General features: G+C 46.5%; 1 non-coding gene across 1 annotated transcript; it reads right to left on the bottom strand.

Moving 5' to 3' along the window:
• Positions 1-12,982: 12,982 nt before the first annotated feature.
• On the bottom strand, positions 12,983-13,055 carry TRNAD-AUC (transfer RNA aspartic acid (anticodon AUC)). Its single transcript has one exon. It is a non-coding gene; the product is annotated as a tRNA-Asp (tRNA).
• Positions 13,056-14,326: the final 1,271 nt, after the last annotated feature.

Below are 14,326 nucleotides of genomic sequence, written 5' to 3'. Positions count from 1 at the left end.
AAAAATAGAAAAGATTGGCTTGTAAAGACAAAACCTGACCTGTAGCAGCAACATGGAACAGGAATTTCTCCAGAGGTCAGGAGGAGCTGGCTGTTGTGATTCTTGCCTCTTCATCTGTCAGTATCATATTCTTGGGAGGACTTACAATGAGGAACCTGAACTGTTTGAATACAGAGCTGGAATGAAATGATGATTTCCCACAAGCTCTTCCCATCACAGCTTCAGAGAAAGCCCTGATTCCCCAGGCCAGACCTGACTGGCCACCACAGTGTTCTCTTGATGTGGATATCTCTGGCTGGCAGTGCCCACTCCAAAATGCTTCTGCTTTCAGAGGGGGCAGGCAGCCCTGTTCATGGCCAGGACAGAGGAAGGACCTGAAGAACAAATGCAGGAGCTCTCTTGGCCATCTCCTAATCAGGTATCACATCAGCATCATGCTCTAGAATTTGTCCAGGCCTTAAAAATCGGAGCCCTGTTCACTTGAAATATGAGAAGGGAAACTCGAGGGGACAAATGTGCAGTGTGGCTCTCACACTCACAAGCACTTCCACACAGCCTGCTTAATTCAAATCCGACTTTCTAGTGAATCAAAGCAGAAAATCCAGGTAGAAGCATTGTTTTGATTCTCCTTTCTGAGCCCAGACCTATCACATGTTGGTGGCTCCTGTTGCTCCTTGTGCTGTCTCAGCCTGGCTTCACCTTCACCACTCGAGGCCAAAACTTTGGGGTCTGCTCCTGTGGCCTGGCAGTGGTTCCCATCCAAAGAAGTAGCCTAATGGCTCTATGGACATGAGCAAAATACACAGCCCAGCTAACAGAGTCCAGGACACACAGGCAAAATCACGATGGCCTGTAGCACTTGGCAGTGCTTGGCACACAGGTGCTCTGGACCAGAGCCCTGGGCAGAAAGCTCAGCAAGGAAGGGGGCATTTCAACAGGAGCATTTCAGGGAGCACTTCCCTTCAGCTTCCTCTCTGCAGAAAGTGGATCTGGTTCATCTGAGGCACCCCAGCCACACGTGTTGGCTGCTTTACAGCAGCCAGGGAGATTAAATCCAGCTCTTCCTGTGCTGGAAATGCAGGCCCTTTATTATCCATGTGAAACCTGACTTCCTTCAGCGGACACACTGCAGGGCTTGTGGCACACAGACGAGTTGTCTGGAGTCCATCCAGGTTGTGGCTCCTTTTTGCACACACAGATACACCGGCTAAAAGTCACCAAAATCTTCCCACCATCTGACTCCTGCCCATCTCCTCCCTGAATTTCAACATTCCCAACAGGACTCTTGTTAATTCTGTTATGAGGAAACTTTACATAAAGAGCTGTCGCCCAATCCAAAATAATCTTGGGTTGAAGAAGTGACATCCAATTAGACCCAGCAATATTAATCAGCCTGAGTGTGGCAGCATCTTCAGCAACGCTGCCACTGCCGCTTCTCTTTATGAAGTCCTTTGGGTGGGATTTTTCTCTGGGTGCATTTTCAATGTCAGTGCATGTATTTTGAAACCACGACAGTTTGTTCCTGAGAACAGATGGTGACTGGGGGCTATTTCAAGCCAGCTGTGAGAGGAGCCTGGCCAGAGTCTCAACTGCTGGGGCAGAGTCTTCCATCTGCAGGTTCTGTGTCCTTTCCCTCATCAGTGGTGAAGAAGACGTGTCTGCTAGAAAATAAAGGTAAAATAAAGACCTCCACTGCAACTAGTGGGAGGTTTCCTTGCCCGTGGCAGGGAGGTGGAACTAGATGACCTTTAAGGTCCTCTCCGACACAAACCATCCTAGGATTCTATGGTGTTGAAGGAGAATGCTATGTGGCTAAAGATTTAAAGGAAAACCCTGGGCATGGAAAGTGCAGGGTTTGCCAGGATCCCATGGAGGACACAACAGAAAATTCGCCCCCCATGCACACAGATAAACTCTCCTCCTCGTCAAGACCTCAAACCACTGTTATTGGGACTTTTATTGGCCTGGAAGCAAACCTTGCTTAGGTACAGAGCAAGATCCTGGGCCATGATGTCCAGATGCCAAAGTGGGGTTCTGGGGGACCAAAGGTTGCAGTGGGGTCTCTTGTGCTTGAATCCTACCTGAAGAGTGACAAGTGGATCTCTTGTGGGGTGTGAGAGCAGAAGGAAAGTCCCTTGGACAGAAGGAACCAGCTCATCACAGCCCACAGCATCACCTCATACTAACAGCATGACCTTGATTACTGTCCCTTGCCTCCTCACCCCCCAGTCCTCCCACATGCCAATGTCACAGTTCCTCTCTGCCTGGATCCATCGCTGCTCTGAGCATCTCCATAAGGAGTCCAGCATCCCAATCAACATTGATGGATGTAGAAAGAGACAGGTCCCTGCAGACAGCATTTCACAGCCTTCAGAACAGCCTCCTGCAGGGATCTTTCTTGCTTTGCATGGATAGCACGTGGTGACTATGCTTGCAGTTGCAAAGTGCTTACATTGCATGGCTAAATTAGCATGGGTGGTCTGTAATGCAGATTTTAAGTTATATCCTAAAACTTGCCTTTAGGGGAGCAAAGAGACCTCAAGAGCAGGTCAGCAGCAGCAAACTATCTATATGACCCCATGAACAGAGACCTTGCCTCCATCAATCTTCTCTCCCTTAAAGAAGTTTCAGCCAAGCAAAACTTCATCCCAGACAGCCCTGGGGAGGCCAGGAAGTTCTGCAAATACAATATGTTGGGATTAACAAACGTGCTCATCAATAACAGGTAATGTGACCTGACAGGTATTGATTCGGCAGCGTCACGTTTGCTCTGTATGTGGGTCACTCAAGCACAGGCACTTCAAAGAACCGTGCAGAGTGCCCCATCTGAGCACTCTGAGTAGAGGGCATGCCTTCTGCCAGCAGCATGGGTCATTCCTCCTGCCTCCCCAACCAGCTTTCATCCGAGGAAGAGGATCCCCTTCCTCACTGTCCAGCACTAATGGTATTTCTGTTATATTTGGGGTAGGGGGTGTTGCTTTTTTTGAAGGGTAAGCATAAGGCCCTGTGTCTGTTTTTAGCCCACCTCCACGTGTTCCCCTCCCCTCCTGCCCAAGCACATTTTACATTTGCTCTGGCTGTGGGAAAAATGAGAAATGAGCTGGGGAGGAAGAGGGGCTGCAAAAACTGAGGTGAGCGGGCTTGGGTGGGACAGACCTGGACTGGGGAAAATATGGGAAAGGTTTTAAGGCAGAAGGTTTGAGAGATATGAGTTTTAGGGTTAGAATGGTGAGAAGGGAGCGTGGTGGGACAGGACACTATGGGACATGGGTGCTCTGCCAGGATGTCTTTTGGGAGTGTGGCTATGTACCCCCTCTCCTTCTCTTCACCTCTCCACCCCTCCATCCTTCCAAGCCTCTATCTCTCCACCTCTCCAACCCTTCATCCTTCCACCCTTCCTAATCTCCATCCTTCCAAACCTCCATCCCTGAAGCTCTCCACCCTGCCAACCCTCCTTACTTCCAGCTCTCCATCCCTCACCCCTCCATCTTTCCACTCCACCCCTCCGTCCCTCCACAAGCACACAGGGGAATAACCTCCCTCTGTCCCACAAGGAGCAATGAGACATCCATTTCCCACTATTTTTAAGCTCCAACAAGAGAACAGTTCTAAATACACCCCATGCTGTGGTTTAACTGTTGGGTGAAGGATCTGCCTGTGCACCAACTCCCACTGCTGGGGCAGATGTTAAGAGTGAGCTCTCGGTTTGGCATTTCTATTAAAACACCTTGCTTTGTCATTTTACCTCCTTTTTAACTCCCCTCTCTTCAACCACAACAACCTCCAAGCCAGCTTGTGAGGGAAGGGGAACTCATGTTGACATTTTTTTCTTTCTCTTGTGGTTCCTCAAATGATTAATAGAGAATGTGGGACTCGTGCACTTCCCACTTAGGAAAAATCGAAATAAGGCTACAGGGAAATTCTCTGGGCTTCGTCTTGCAAACTTTTAACCAGATCATCCCATAAAGGCAGAGTCCTGAGCTGTCTCCTGACTAAAGAAAGCTAGATGTTCCCTTCCATTCGAAGAGGCTGTCAGAAGACAGCTGTACTTCATACAACAATAGCAATAAGACAAACACCAGTTTTATTCCGGTGGTTTTATAGGCAGCCAGAAAACAGGAAGAATTTTTCATGACAAGTTTTGCAATGAAATGTAGCAGTTTAAGGTTTGCTTTTCCACTGGCAGGGAGCAGGGGGAGATGGTGGAAATCAGTAATTTGAAATATTTCAAACCACTCAGACATTGTTTAGCTCGTATCTAACCTTCCTGAAGCACTGCAGACACCCATGGAAAGGAGACAGAAATCCAGTGTGGGCTGCTACACAGAGAAACCATGTGTTTTACAGACTGGTTTTGCAAAGTTTTCTGTTCCAGGTCTCCAGGTTGTGAGCCCCAGGGGTGGGAATGGGTGCTGCTGCAGCTACTGGGCTCTGGGACCATCAGAAGTCATCACTAGTTCTTAGTAGCACCAGGTCACATTCTCAATACCTGTTATCTGTGTTATGCATGATTTAAAACTTGCTTCAAAACATAGAACCCAGGACACCAAAAAGTTCACAACTTCTCCTGACACTTCCCTACTTTAAGCAATGCAGATGAGAGCTGCCATCAGCTGAAGGCTTTTTATGGTATCAATGTTTGGTGGACTTGCCAGTGCTGGGTTAGTGGTTGGACTTGATGATCTCAGAGGTCTCTTCCAGCCTTAATGATTCTATGTTTCTATGATCATAAGGCTGAAGGAAAGACTCATTACAGTTGTGATTTGTGGATTGCAGACAGCAAGCAGCTCATTAGCACCCTCATTAAACTAGCTGTTGGATGGTGATATTAATGGGAGTGATTAACAACATTATGGATATTTTAACATTGGAAATTCAAAAATGAGTCACTGGTCCTTTCCCAGATTGAAAGGTTGGTTTAAAGTTTAGAAAACCTGCATGTTAAGGCTTTCAAGCTTTTTCTGCCCAAATGTGAGGCCTCAAAAGATTCTTTTAAATAATTGAAAGCAAAGATTCCAGGATCTGAGCAATGGAAAAAACTTTGAGAGCTGACAGCCTGGGAGCCTCGAATCCTGTCGCAGAAAAGATCAAAACACTGGATTCCCGTAATGCAATCTTGATTATGGGATGCTCCAGTGGTTTATTTTGTCTTGCAGGCTGTTTGTTGAACGGAGGAGAGTTTATCATGGACGTGTCCCAGTGCTCTGTGTGTGAGTGGTGTGTGCTGGGGAAGCAGCTCAGTGTTTTTGCCCGCTGTGTTTGGCCTGTGCAAAAACAAAGGGAAACCAGCAGCATCATGTAAGGCTCAGAAGCAAATGGTAAAACTGAAATCCAAAGGCTTGTTTTGGGGCAAGGCTAGGGGACTGAGCAGAAATCTGCTACACATGCTGCTCTAGTCTTAACCTTTTTTGTAATTCTGTAAGGGATCAGAAAGCAAAGCTGTTGATTTTACTAAGTGTTTGCAGGTCGGGCTGTGGGGAAAAATCCGTTCCATGCTCCAGCTTTCTTATGGCATGGAAAAAGAGAGCAATATCCACACTGAGCAGGGGGAGGATTTCTCCATCCTGACCTGTGGGAGAGGACTCTGCTCTCCAATAACTCCCTCAGCACAGAGATGGGGTAGGGATGGTGGCACAAGCAAGGGAGAGAGCCTGGACACAGGGCTGCTGGGATTGGGATATGGGGTAGCACTGAGGTCTCATGGGCAGGTCCCCAGTCATATGCTTTGACAACATCCTGATCCTTCTGATCATACCCACAGACACACATACATGTATATATACACACACATACACACTTATGTAAACCCAATTTTATTTGGGAAGAAAATTCTCTGAGACTGTATTACCCCAGAAAAGCCATATCAAGGTCTGATGATTGGTAATTCAGGCTTGCATTTGGAAGAGCTTGAGGACTGGAGCAAACTTCAGAACTTCCTTTGGTGGCCTCATGGTTCTGGGCTCTGCATAAGCATCATCTGCCAGAGAGTCTCACTGTCTCTTATATAAAGGAAAATTGTGCTAACCCAGTTTTTATAGGAAAAAGACAATTTTTACTCTTAATGTCCTTCTCTTTGTTGCAAGAGCATCTGCAAGCACCAGGGTCTCCCAGAACTTTTGTGTTTCAGAAAAACACGTTGAAGAAAGGATGTTGGCCTTATGTGACCTGCTGGAGCTGGAAGCCAGAGCCAGAATTAGGCCTCCAGTTCTCAGTCCTGGATTCTCCTTATTAAATGACACCTCATCATTACAATAATGAGATCATCCGTTATTTAATTACATTCTCCTTGTTGCTACAAATCCTCCGTGTGGCAATCCAAGCGCTTGCTTTCTAAGGTTAGCAGGAACACAGAGATATGTTTCCTGCCTTGTTCTTAAGATGTGTATCACTTGCATCTGGCCTGACATCAGCTTTTTCCTACTGTGGCCCTGGAAAAGCTGAACTCACAGGCATGCCCATGCTCTGAGCTGTGGGACTGCCAACAACTCACCTCCTCTTTCAAACATTCAGGTGTGAGTTTAATTTTGTAAACCTGTGGGATTTCCTAGAGGCTGCTTTAGTGAAGTACCTACAGGATCAAGGCTCCTGGGGCTATAACCCGTCTGTTTGTTGCAAAGATGTGGCTCTCAAGGGTTCAAACCAGGAGGAGGTTCCCTGCTTCAAGGGGATCCAGACATGATGAAATCTGACTCCGCCCAGCTCTCCTTGGCTTTGTGCAGGGGACACTCTTGCCTTCATCATATTAAATCACAGACCCTGAGAGTGAGGAGATGCTGCCTCTGGGAACACCTGTTGCTTTGTGTGCTAGTAGTGCTGTGGCAGAGTTAGGTCAGCTTTTTATTACCCTTTATTTCATTTACTCCTGATACATAGGGATAAACAAGGGCTCAGGGAAGAGTATTTAGTAGCAAAAATCTAGATGAGTTTGTTTGCAGGGCTGGACCCCACCACAACTTTATTTAGGGACCTGTACTTTATTTAGTGGCAGCAGCAGCACCACAGAGAGACCACAAGTTATCCACCATCATTAAAAGTTATTCCACAAAATGAAGAGCACTGGAAGAGAAAAGCCTGGGATGACTTCTTGGGTCATGGCTCCAGGCTGCTTCCAGATCTGCCTGTAATTCCCCAGCTCTCCTAGGGATGGCTGGGGTTGCATTTTTGGCAGCCTCTGTGGCCCTGGGTGAGACTGGAGACGACTGAGTTTCTGGGTGTGAGGAGAAGGCAGGCTATGCGAGTCATGGCACAGCCCGTGTGTGGAACACTGCCTGCCATGGCTCCTGCCAGCCCTGGCTACCAGGGCTACCAGCACTTCCCAGCATGACTCCTGTTTGTCTTGGCACTGGCCCCTCAGGTATGTTGGCATTCCCAGTTAGGCAGCCCAGGTACTGAGGAATGTATGTGATTTACCCATGGTCATGCTGAAGATTTTGGCCAAGGAAGACTTTAATCCTGTGAAGGGAAGATCTACAGGTTTATGTCTTAACCACAAAAACATTCTTTTTTAACCTCTTTCACTTCTCATATCTCAGGAAATTGAGTCCTGAGCCTTTTTTACATTCATTTTCAAGATGTCCTTAGCTAGGTTGCCCGCAAGAAAAAAGCAAGCAAAGGTTCCTCCTCATTCTGGGTGTCAATTTTCCATCTCTTTGCCGTGCCAGATGGACACTGGTGGTTGCTGAACCCGAACAAATGCCCCAACTTCTCTCTCTCCCAACCTTTCACCACTTCATTACAACTCTGCTCCATGCTGTCAGAAACGAGCCAGTAACTCCCCAGGGCAGGGCTGCGTACCTGGGCAGACTGGGAGGGCCTAGCATACTTTTCAGTGCTGAAATAATTAACAATTAAGTCATTAATTAATAGCTAGCATGGATTTCCACCGCCACATGAAGCACTCTTCAATGGCTGGGTGAGTAAGGGATCCTGTCATATTTAAGTCTACAGCAAAAATGCTAGAAAGAAAGAAAGACAAATCAGAGGCAATCCCTCCTACATCTCTGAGAGACACAGAGACTTCCCGTCAGACAGACAGATGCTGTCTTTCCTCCAGACATCTGGAGAGGGGCTTTGATGCTGATGGTGGGAAGTGTTCTTGGCTTGCTCTGGCTGGATGAGAAACCTCTGCTATCTGAGACAGAGAGTTTGCCATGTCTGTCCTCCCACCAGTAACTGGGACTGGAAGAAATCATGGACTGGGACAGAAATGCCGCTCAGTAACTACGTTAGGATGTGCAATGGGGGGAAAATGTCAGCCCATTGGTATTCCCAGGAAATCTGCAATTCATCTAATTGCTCAGCTCCTTTGCTTTCTCTCATCAGAGGTGAGCTCTTTGGTGGGTTCAAGCAGAGACGATAAACACCTACAAAACAAAGAGTATGCTGGAAAATGAGGGTGTAAAATACCTTTCCACTGTTTATCATGATGCAACTCCTGCAGTATTTTGCTTTAACACTCCCCTCCCCACTTCCCAGAACAGGTAAAGAGGAAAGAATGAGTTTTGCACAAAAGCAAGTGCAAACCCTGCCTTCCACCCAAGTGGGGTGCTCAGTTTGTGTGAAAAAATCCCTGCTTTTCTAAAAACATCATGTCCCGCTAGAAATCAAAGACAAAAAAGTTTGGTGGAAAATTTCCAGCCAGTTCAAGTGTTAGTTCCCGACCCTGAGTTTAGCTATCCTGGCTGGACAAATTAGTCCATCAGACACTCTGGTCCTGAGATAATATGGCCATGTAGTGCCTCAGACAAACAGGTTGACTCAAAGTCCAGAGTTTAAAATGTGTTTGACTTCGGTGCAATAAAATCAAAAAAGGAAACAAGAAACCTGAAGCAGCACCACCATCGTTAACCCGTGGTGCTGCTGAGATGAATGTCATATTTGTGTGCCTGAATGCAACTAAACTCCTCGGGGTGGTCTTTTATGTACCTGTGAAGCAGTGTCTACATGTACAGCACTCTGTAAATAAATAATACACAGCAATAATGGTTAATAAAATAGGCTGGACGGTGGGGCAATTTGGCTGTTCAGCTGGATTGCTGCTGACAATTCAAAGGGCTGATTTATGGCTTTGAGGTCATTCTGGGAAATGTTATACCGTCGTTTTTGTCATCCTGTTGCCATGTTTTTCTGATTATTTGTATATTTTTCAGTTGAGCAAAGCAAGCACTATTCCATTATGCTCGAGACTTGAAGTCAGAAGAGATCATCACAGTCTTCTTTGTGCTCCCACAGTTTCTTGCCAAAGTAGTGGTTTTCTATTTGTGGTCTGTGAGTAATGGTGGGTGTAAAGGCTATTTCAGAAGGGTCTGTAAAGAACAGCAAAGGGATTATTTTTTTTTTCCCAGAGATCTTCACAAACTTCTGGCTTAGACAGCATCTCAGAAAATATTGAAACCTATTTTAAAGATATCAAGGAGTAGGACCCTCCTTGTGATCATCACCACCATCTGTTTGCTTCTTGCTTTCCATTTGGATCTCTCTCTCTCCCTCCAGACCTGTGTATTTCATTTTGGCTTTGTGTGTTCAACAGCAGAGCACTGGTGCTATGAGAGCTGCTCTGGTGAGGTGGCTTGCAGCCTACAGGGCTGGGATGCCTGGTGGGACAGTGATTACTCCTAAGATTTTCACCATATTTTCACTACATGCTCCAGTATCAAGAGGGAAGTTAAAGGAAATTCCTTGAAGAACTTGGGTTGAAGTCCATGAAGGAGCCTTAAGAGCCCAACAGTCCCTGTCAATGTGGTTACTTTTTCTGTTCCCACATTTAATGACTTATTTTATGGAATTGTGGAATAGTTTGAGTTGGAAGGGACTTCTGTGGATCATCTAGACATCCCTCTACAGTGAGCAGGGACATCTTCAATGAGACCAGGTTTCTCAGATCACTGTCCAGACTGTCATTGAAGTTTTCAGGGATGGGGCATCCACCAGCTCTCTGGGCAACCTGTTTTACCACCCTAACTGTAGAAAGCTTCTTCCTTCTATCCTCAGGTTGCTGTTAGTGGACTTCAAACTGACCAATACAGTCTATGGGGCTGTAGGGAGTGACTAATTGTGGCCTGAAGAAGGCAACTGCAACAGCTGGGATGAACCATGCCCTACATGTGTCTGCTTCTGCCCATTGGCTTTGAAGGGGACCTTGAGGGACTAACTCAGCTGAGGACATGTCTGAAGTTAGATAGGGTGACACATCCTCACTGACTCCTCTAACCTCGGGTTCATCCCTCTCCTGTCAGCTGGTGCCCTCCAGAAACTCCATCCTCAGACCCCAAAGATCTCCTGCCTCCACTCCTCTGCTTGAAAGGCTCTGAGAGCCAGCCAAAACTCCATTCCTGAGACAATTAGGAAAAGGCTTGTTATTTCCATTTATGTCTCACTTTTGTTTAACTGGGCAGAGCACACCAAACAACTTTAGTCTCCTGTCACCAGACACTGCAGCCAGCTTTCCGCTGCACCTGCTCCAGTATAAAGTTGCATAGTGACAATTCCCCATCAGCAGTGATGTTTGGAGATCTCTATCAAGGCAGGTGTTCAGCAAATGGCCCCTTTGTAGGGGGAGTGCCCCACTCTGCTAATTGCCAGCACAAGAGCTGTACAATGCAGTGACACCAGATTTCACAGCTTAAGGCTCTTCATGGGGTGAATATAATCTTCTCCTGCACCTGTAAGTGTGCTTTAAGAACGTTATCAGGCATCTACACAAACTGGTGTGTGAAAACAGGTTGCAATACAAAATATTTCTGCTCATCAAACGAAGTGGAGCAGGGCACCTTGGTTTGCCTTTTCAGAGGTGTGGGTGAACCAAACCACCACAAGAAGTGTGATAGCAAACACCAGATAAGCCAGTGCTCCTGCAAACTGCTATACCAGCAAGTAGTGGAAAGTGGAGCTGGACAGCAGGCAGAGACTGTGATTTGTGAAGGAGTTTTGATGTGTTTGGTCTTCCTACTATAGCCTCTTTTAAATGAACACAGTAAAAAAAAAAAAATACTTCTCAGTGTACTTTTTTTCTGCCATTACTCTGAGACTCCATTTGGCTAAATTTTGTCTTTATCGTATGTGTTATAGAGATGTGCAAGTGTCAGCTCACAAAGATTATAAACTGTCTTCTAGAAATCAGTTCGATCCCGTCTCTCCTTCTCTGCTGCATTTAACCATTAGAAAGGATCATCATAACAGGCATTAGCAAAATGACAGATAGGCAGAAATCTGCATCCTTAGCCAGAATGATTTTCCCCTTCCCACCTCCCCCTCCCAGACTATTCAGCTACATTAAAAAAAGACCTAGATCTGAGCTTTGCAGCTCGACTTTCATGTTTGCTCACAGCCAAAGAGCTGAAAGACCTTGGTTTTGAGAAAGCGAGTATGAAAAAGCACCTCCTTTGACAAGAGGAGGTTTGCAGCCTTTATCACCTCACAGGCCATGTTTATTCATTACTGATGGGAAAAAGCAGGTACTTTGTTCACCCTCTGGACAACCTGAGGCATGGAGAGAGATGATCCCCATCCGGCTTCCTTTTGATTGTTCCTGCTGCACCAGCATCCCCTGCACACACAGGGGCTGGCTTTTTGTTGGAAGCCAAATGGGTGCCAAAGATAAGCTTTCTCAAAGGAATGTCCCTCTCAGATCCTGCTCTTCCACCGGTGGCATGCTAATAAAATAAACTTGGCTGTGCACAGGGCCATGTGCCTGGAGCCCAGCTCCAGGACGTGGAATTCCTGGCCCTCGCCAACTTTCCCCTAAAGCTTCGTTATTCCAATAAATCACGGAGCTGAGTTATGGGGCTCTGTTTGGTGGGGGCTGCTTTTAATTGCAGTTTTAGGAACTGTGGGAAAGCAGAATTAATGCCATATGTTTTTTAAGGCTTTCGGACCAGTCGTGGGGTCTCGCTTTCAGTTTTGGCCGGGATTCAAACATCACAGCGAATTTTCAGGTTCCTCTGTGTCAAGCCACAGCGAGAGGGGGAAGGGGAGGAGGAGAGATGGTGGCAGGGTGAGGGAGGGTGCTGCTGTGTGGTGCTGTGCTGCTGGGGTGGAGAGGCAGAGAGAAAGGAGAGAGTGCTTCCAGAGCCTAGGAGAAGCACTCCAGGTAAAATCCATCTGCTTTCTGGCTCTCAGCATGGACAAACGAGGCTGAAACTTGGACAAAGGGGAACATACTGAGAAGGAGAATGGAAGACAGAGCGCTGGGGTCTTTTCCCTGGTCACTGTGCTCCCTCACACTGCTTCTTTCACCGATTTGACTTTCCACAATGCTCTCGGTGCTGAGGAATGCGGTGCCCTCACTCCTCTCCCTGCCGACGTCAGGCTGTGCTATGAATATGCATTTGTAAAGGATGAGCTTGGAGGAAGTTCAAGGTAGGGCTTACATACCGCAGGACTGACTTTTGTGAACACAGGTCAGCCCCTGAAACAATGGGACAAATGTCATAAGAGATCCAGGCTCTCTTTAGCTGTTTGAAGCCTTCTGGTCCCACCCACCCACTGTCTCTGGTGACTGGTTCTTAGTGGTTCTTGTGTGAACCCAATCCTCTCTGTCCAGAGAGGATGTGAGCATGTCCACCACTCCAGGTGAGCACCAGCCACCTGGAAACTCATCAAAGTCTCTATCTGAATAGGTTTTGAAGACTCATTACACTTAGCATCAGGCATTTACAGATCCTCATGACACAATTGCTGAGGCTGTAAAGGGGTAATTTTGCCTTTTCTGATGCAGATCAGGACTCAGCTGACCCTGCTATAATAATAATGGCCAGTCTTCGCGAGCGAAGATCCGGGGAAGGTCTTTCCACCTTCCAGCCTGCGCATTGGATTTTTTAGGTGAGACACAGTGTGCGCGGAACTGAGCCCACCCTTTAATCCTAAGGTTCATCTGCCGGGGCCAAGCGAGCTTGGACCATGGCAGCGAGGTCCTTAGGACGTAGGTGGGTTGGACGTAGGTGGGTTGCCTTTAAGGGCTAACGAGCCCCACCTGCCCGGGAGTGGCCCTGACCGGGAATCGAACCCGGGTCTCCGCGGTGATAGCGCGGCGTCTTTACCACTAGACCACCAGGGGCTGCCTGACCCTGCTGCAGGTGATAGAAGTGATGAATCCTTACTCCCTGAAAGCCTGGTTGAGGAGTGCATTTAGACACCTTTCCCCTCCAAATTTCACCAGAGCAGTTACTTTGCCAAACACAGAAATAAGTGCAGCTCTGAAAAATAAAAAATATGTAATTTTGTAAGCTCTGGGCATCATGGGAACTGAGGAAGGTGAGAGGCTGAAGGGTGAGCAAGGTCCCAGCTGAGAACAAAGGTCCAATGCACAGAGGCAACCTCTCTATTTTCCTTCTCTTGCTGGGATCTGCAAAAAGATTGTGACTCTGTGGTGTTGGGACAGCATCACAAACACACTTTTCCCTCCACTGTTCTATTCTGACTTGATTTTCTTTTGGGATTAAACCAACCTGAAAGCAGCATGGGATGTCCTAGTCAGCAGTGGTGAGGGGAGAGACAACTCTTATCCAGGTGGGAACTCATCCAGCACGTGTGACCATGCAACCAGCTGTGACAATTAGTCATCAACGGTAAATAACAAAAGGATGACTCCAGCCAAGCCAGAGGTAATAATTAGTTACCTCATTTGCTAATATGGTATGAGGAAGGAGGGATATGTCAGATGACTCAGCTATGGTTGGGGGAAAAAACACTGTGCATAATGTCAAAGTGGTTAAAGGATTTTCCAGGTCTGAGGGCAATGTTGCCCAATATAGGTGTTGTTACCAGTCTTACCAAAACAGCTCACTCTGAAATTTATCCAGCAAACAAAAAGCACCCACATACCCACAGGAGGGCTGTGACAGCCTTTAAAAAGGATCTGAGGAATTGTTTCTACCAAACCTAAGTGTAAATACCTGATGATTTCTAGGTCTTGCCAAACATGGGAAGTTACATAATTTCGCAAAAAAATAAAGATCCCATGTCTCAGAGATGCTCAGCTTTTTTTTTTTTTTAAATCACTATCTTAAAGTGTATTCACACAAGTACAAAAATTGTCAAGAAAAGCTTTCAGTGAAATATTTTAGCAGGTTGCATTTCCTCAGTTTCACTTCAGCAATGTAAAAATGTTTTGGTGACATAGAGAGGCCTTGTTTCAACTTGGTTTGAATCATTTTGTATTGTATTGCAATATTAATTGACATATTTTCAACGTAGGTTATATTTTATTGTGCTGGGATTTACGTTGCATATGCCTTTGCTATGTTTAGTTTTGACATTATCAGGGTGAAATGTTTCAGTGGTGTCAGATCGAATGGCTTTTACATTCCTGCTCCGTCAAACATTTTAA

The sequence above is a fragment of the Myiozetetes cayanensis genome, unplaced genomic scaffold (assembly GCF_022539395.1).
Source record: "Myiozetetes cayanensis isolate MyiCay16 unplaced genomic scaffold, myiCay2020 scf1, whole genome shotgun sequence".
Taxonomy (NCBI): Eukaryota; Metazoa; Chordata; class Aves; order Passeriformes; family Tyrannidae; genus Myiozetetes; species Myiozetetes cayanensis.
The sequence above is the reverse complement of the archived record's forward strand: the minus strand, read 5'-3'. Positions and strand labels throughout refer to the sequence as shown.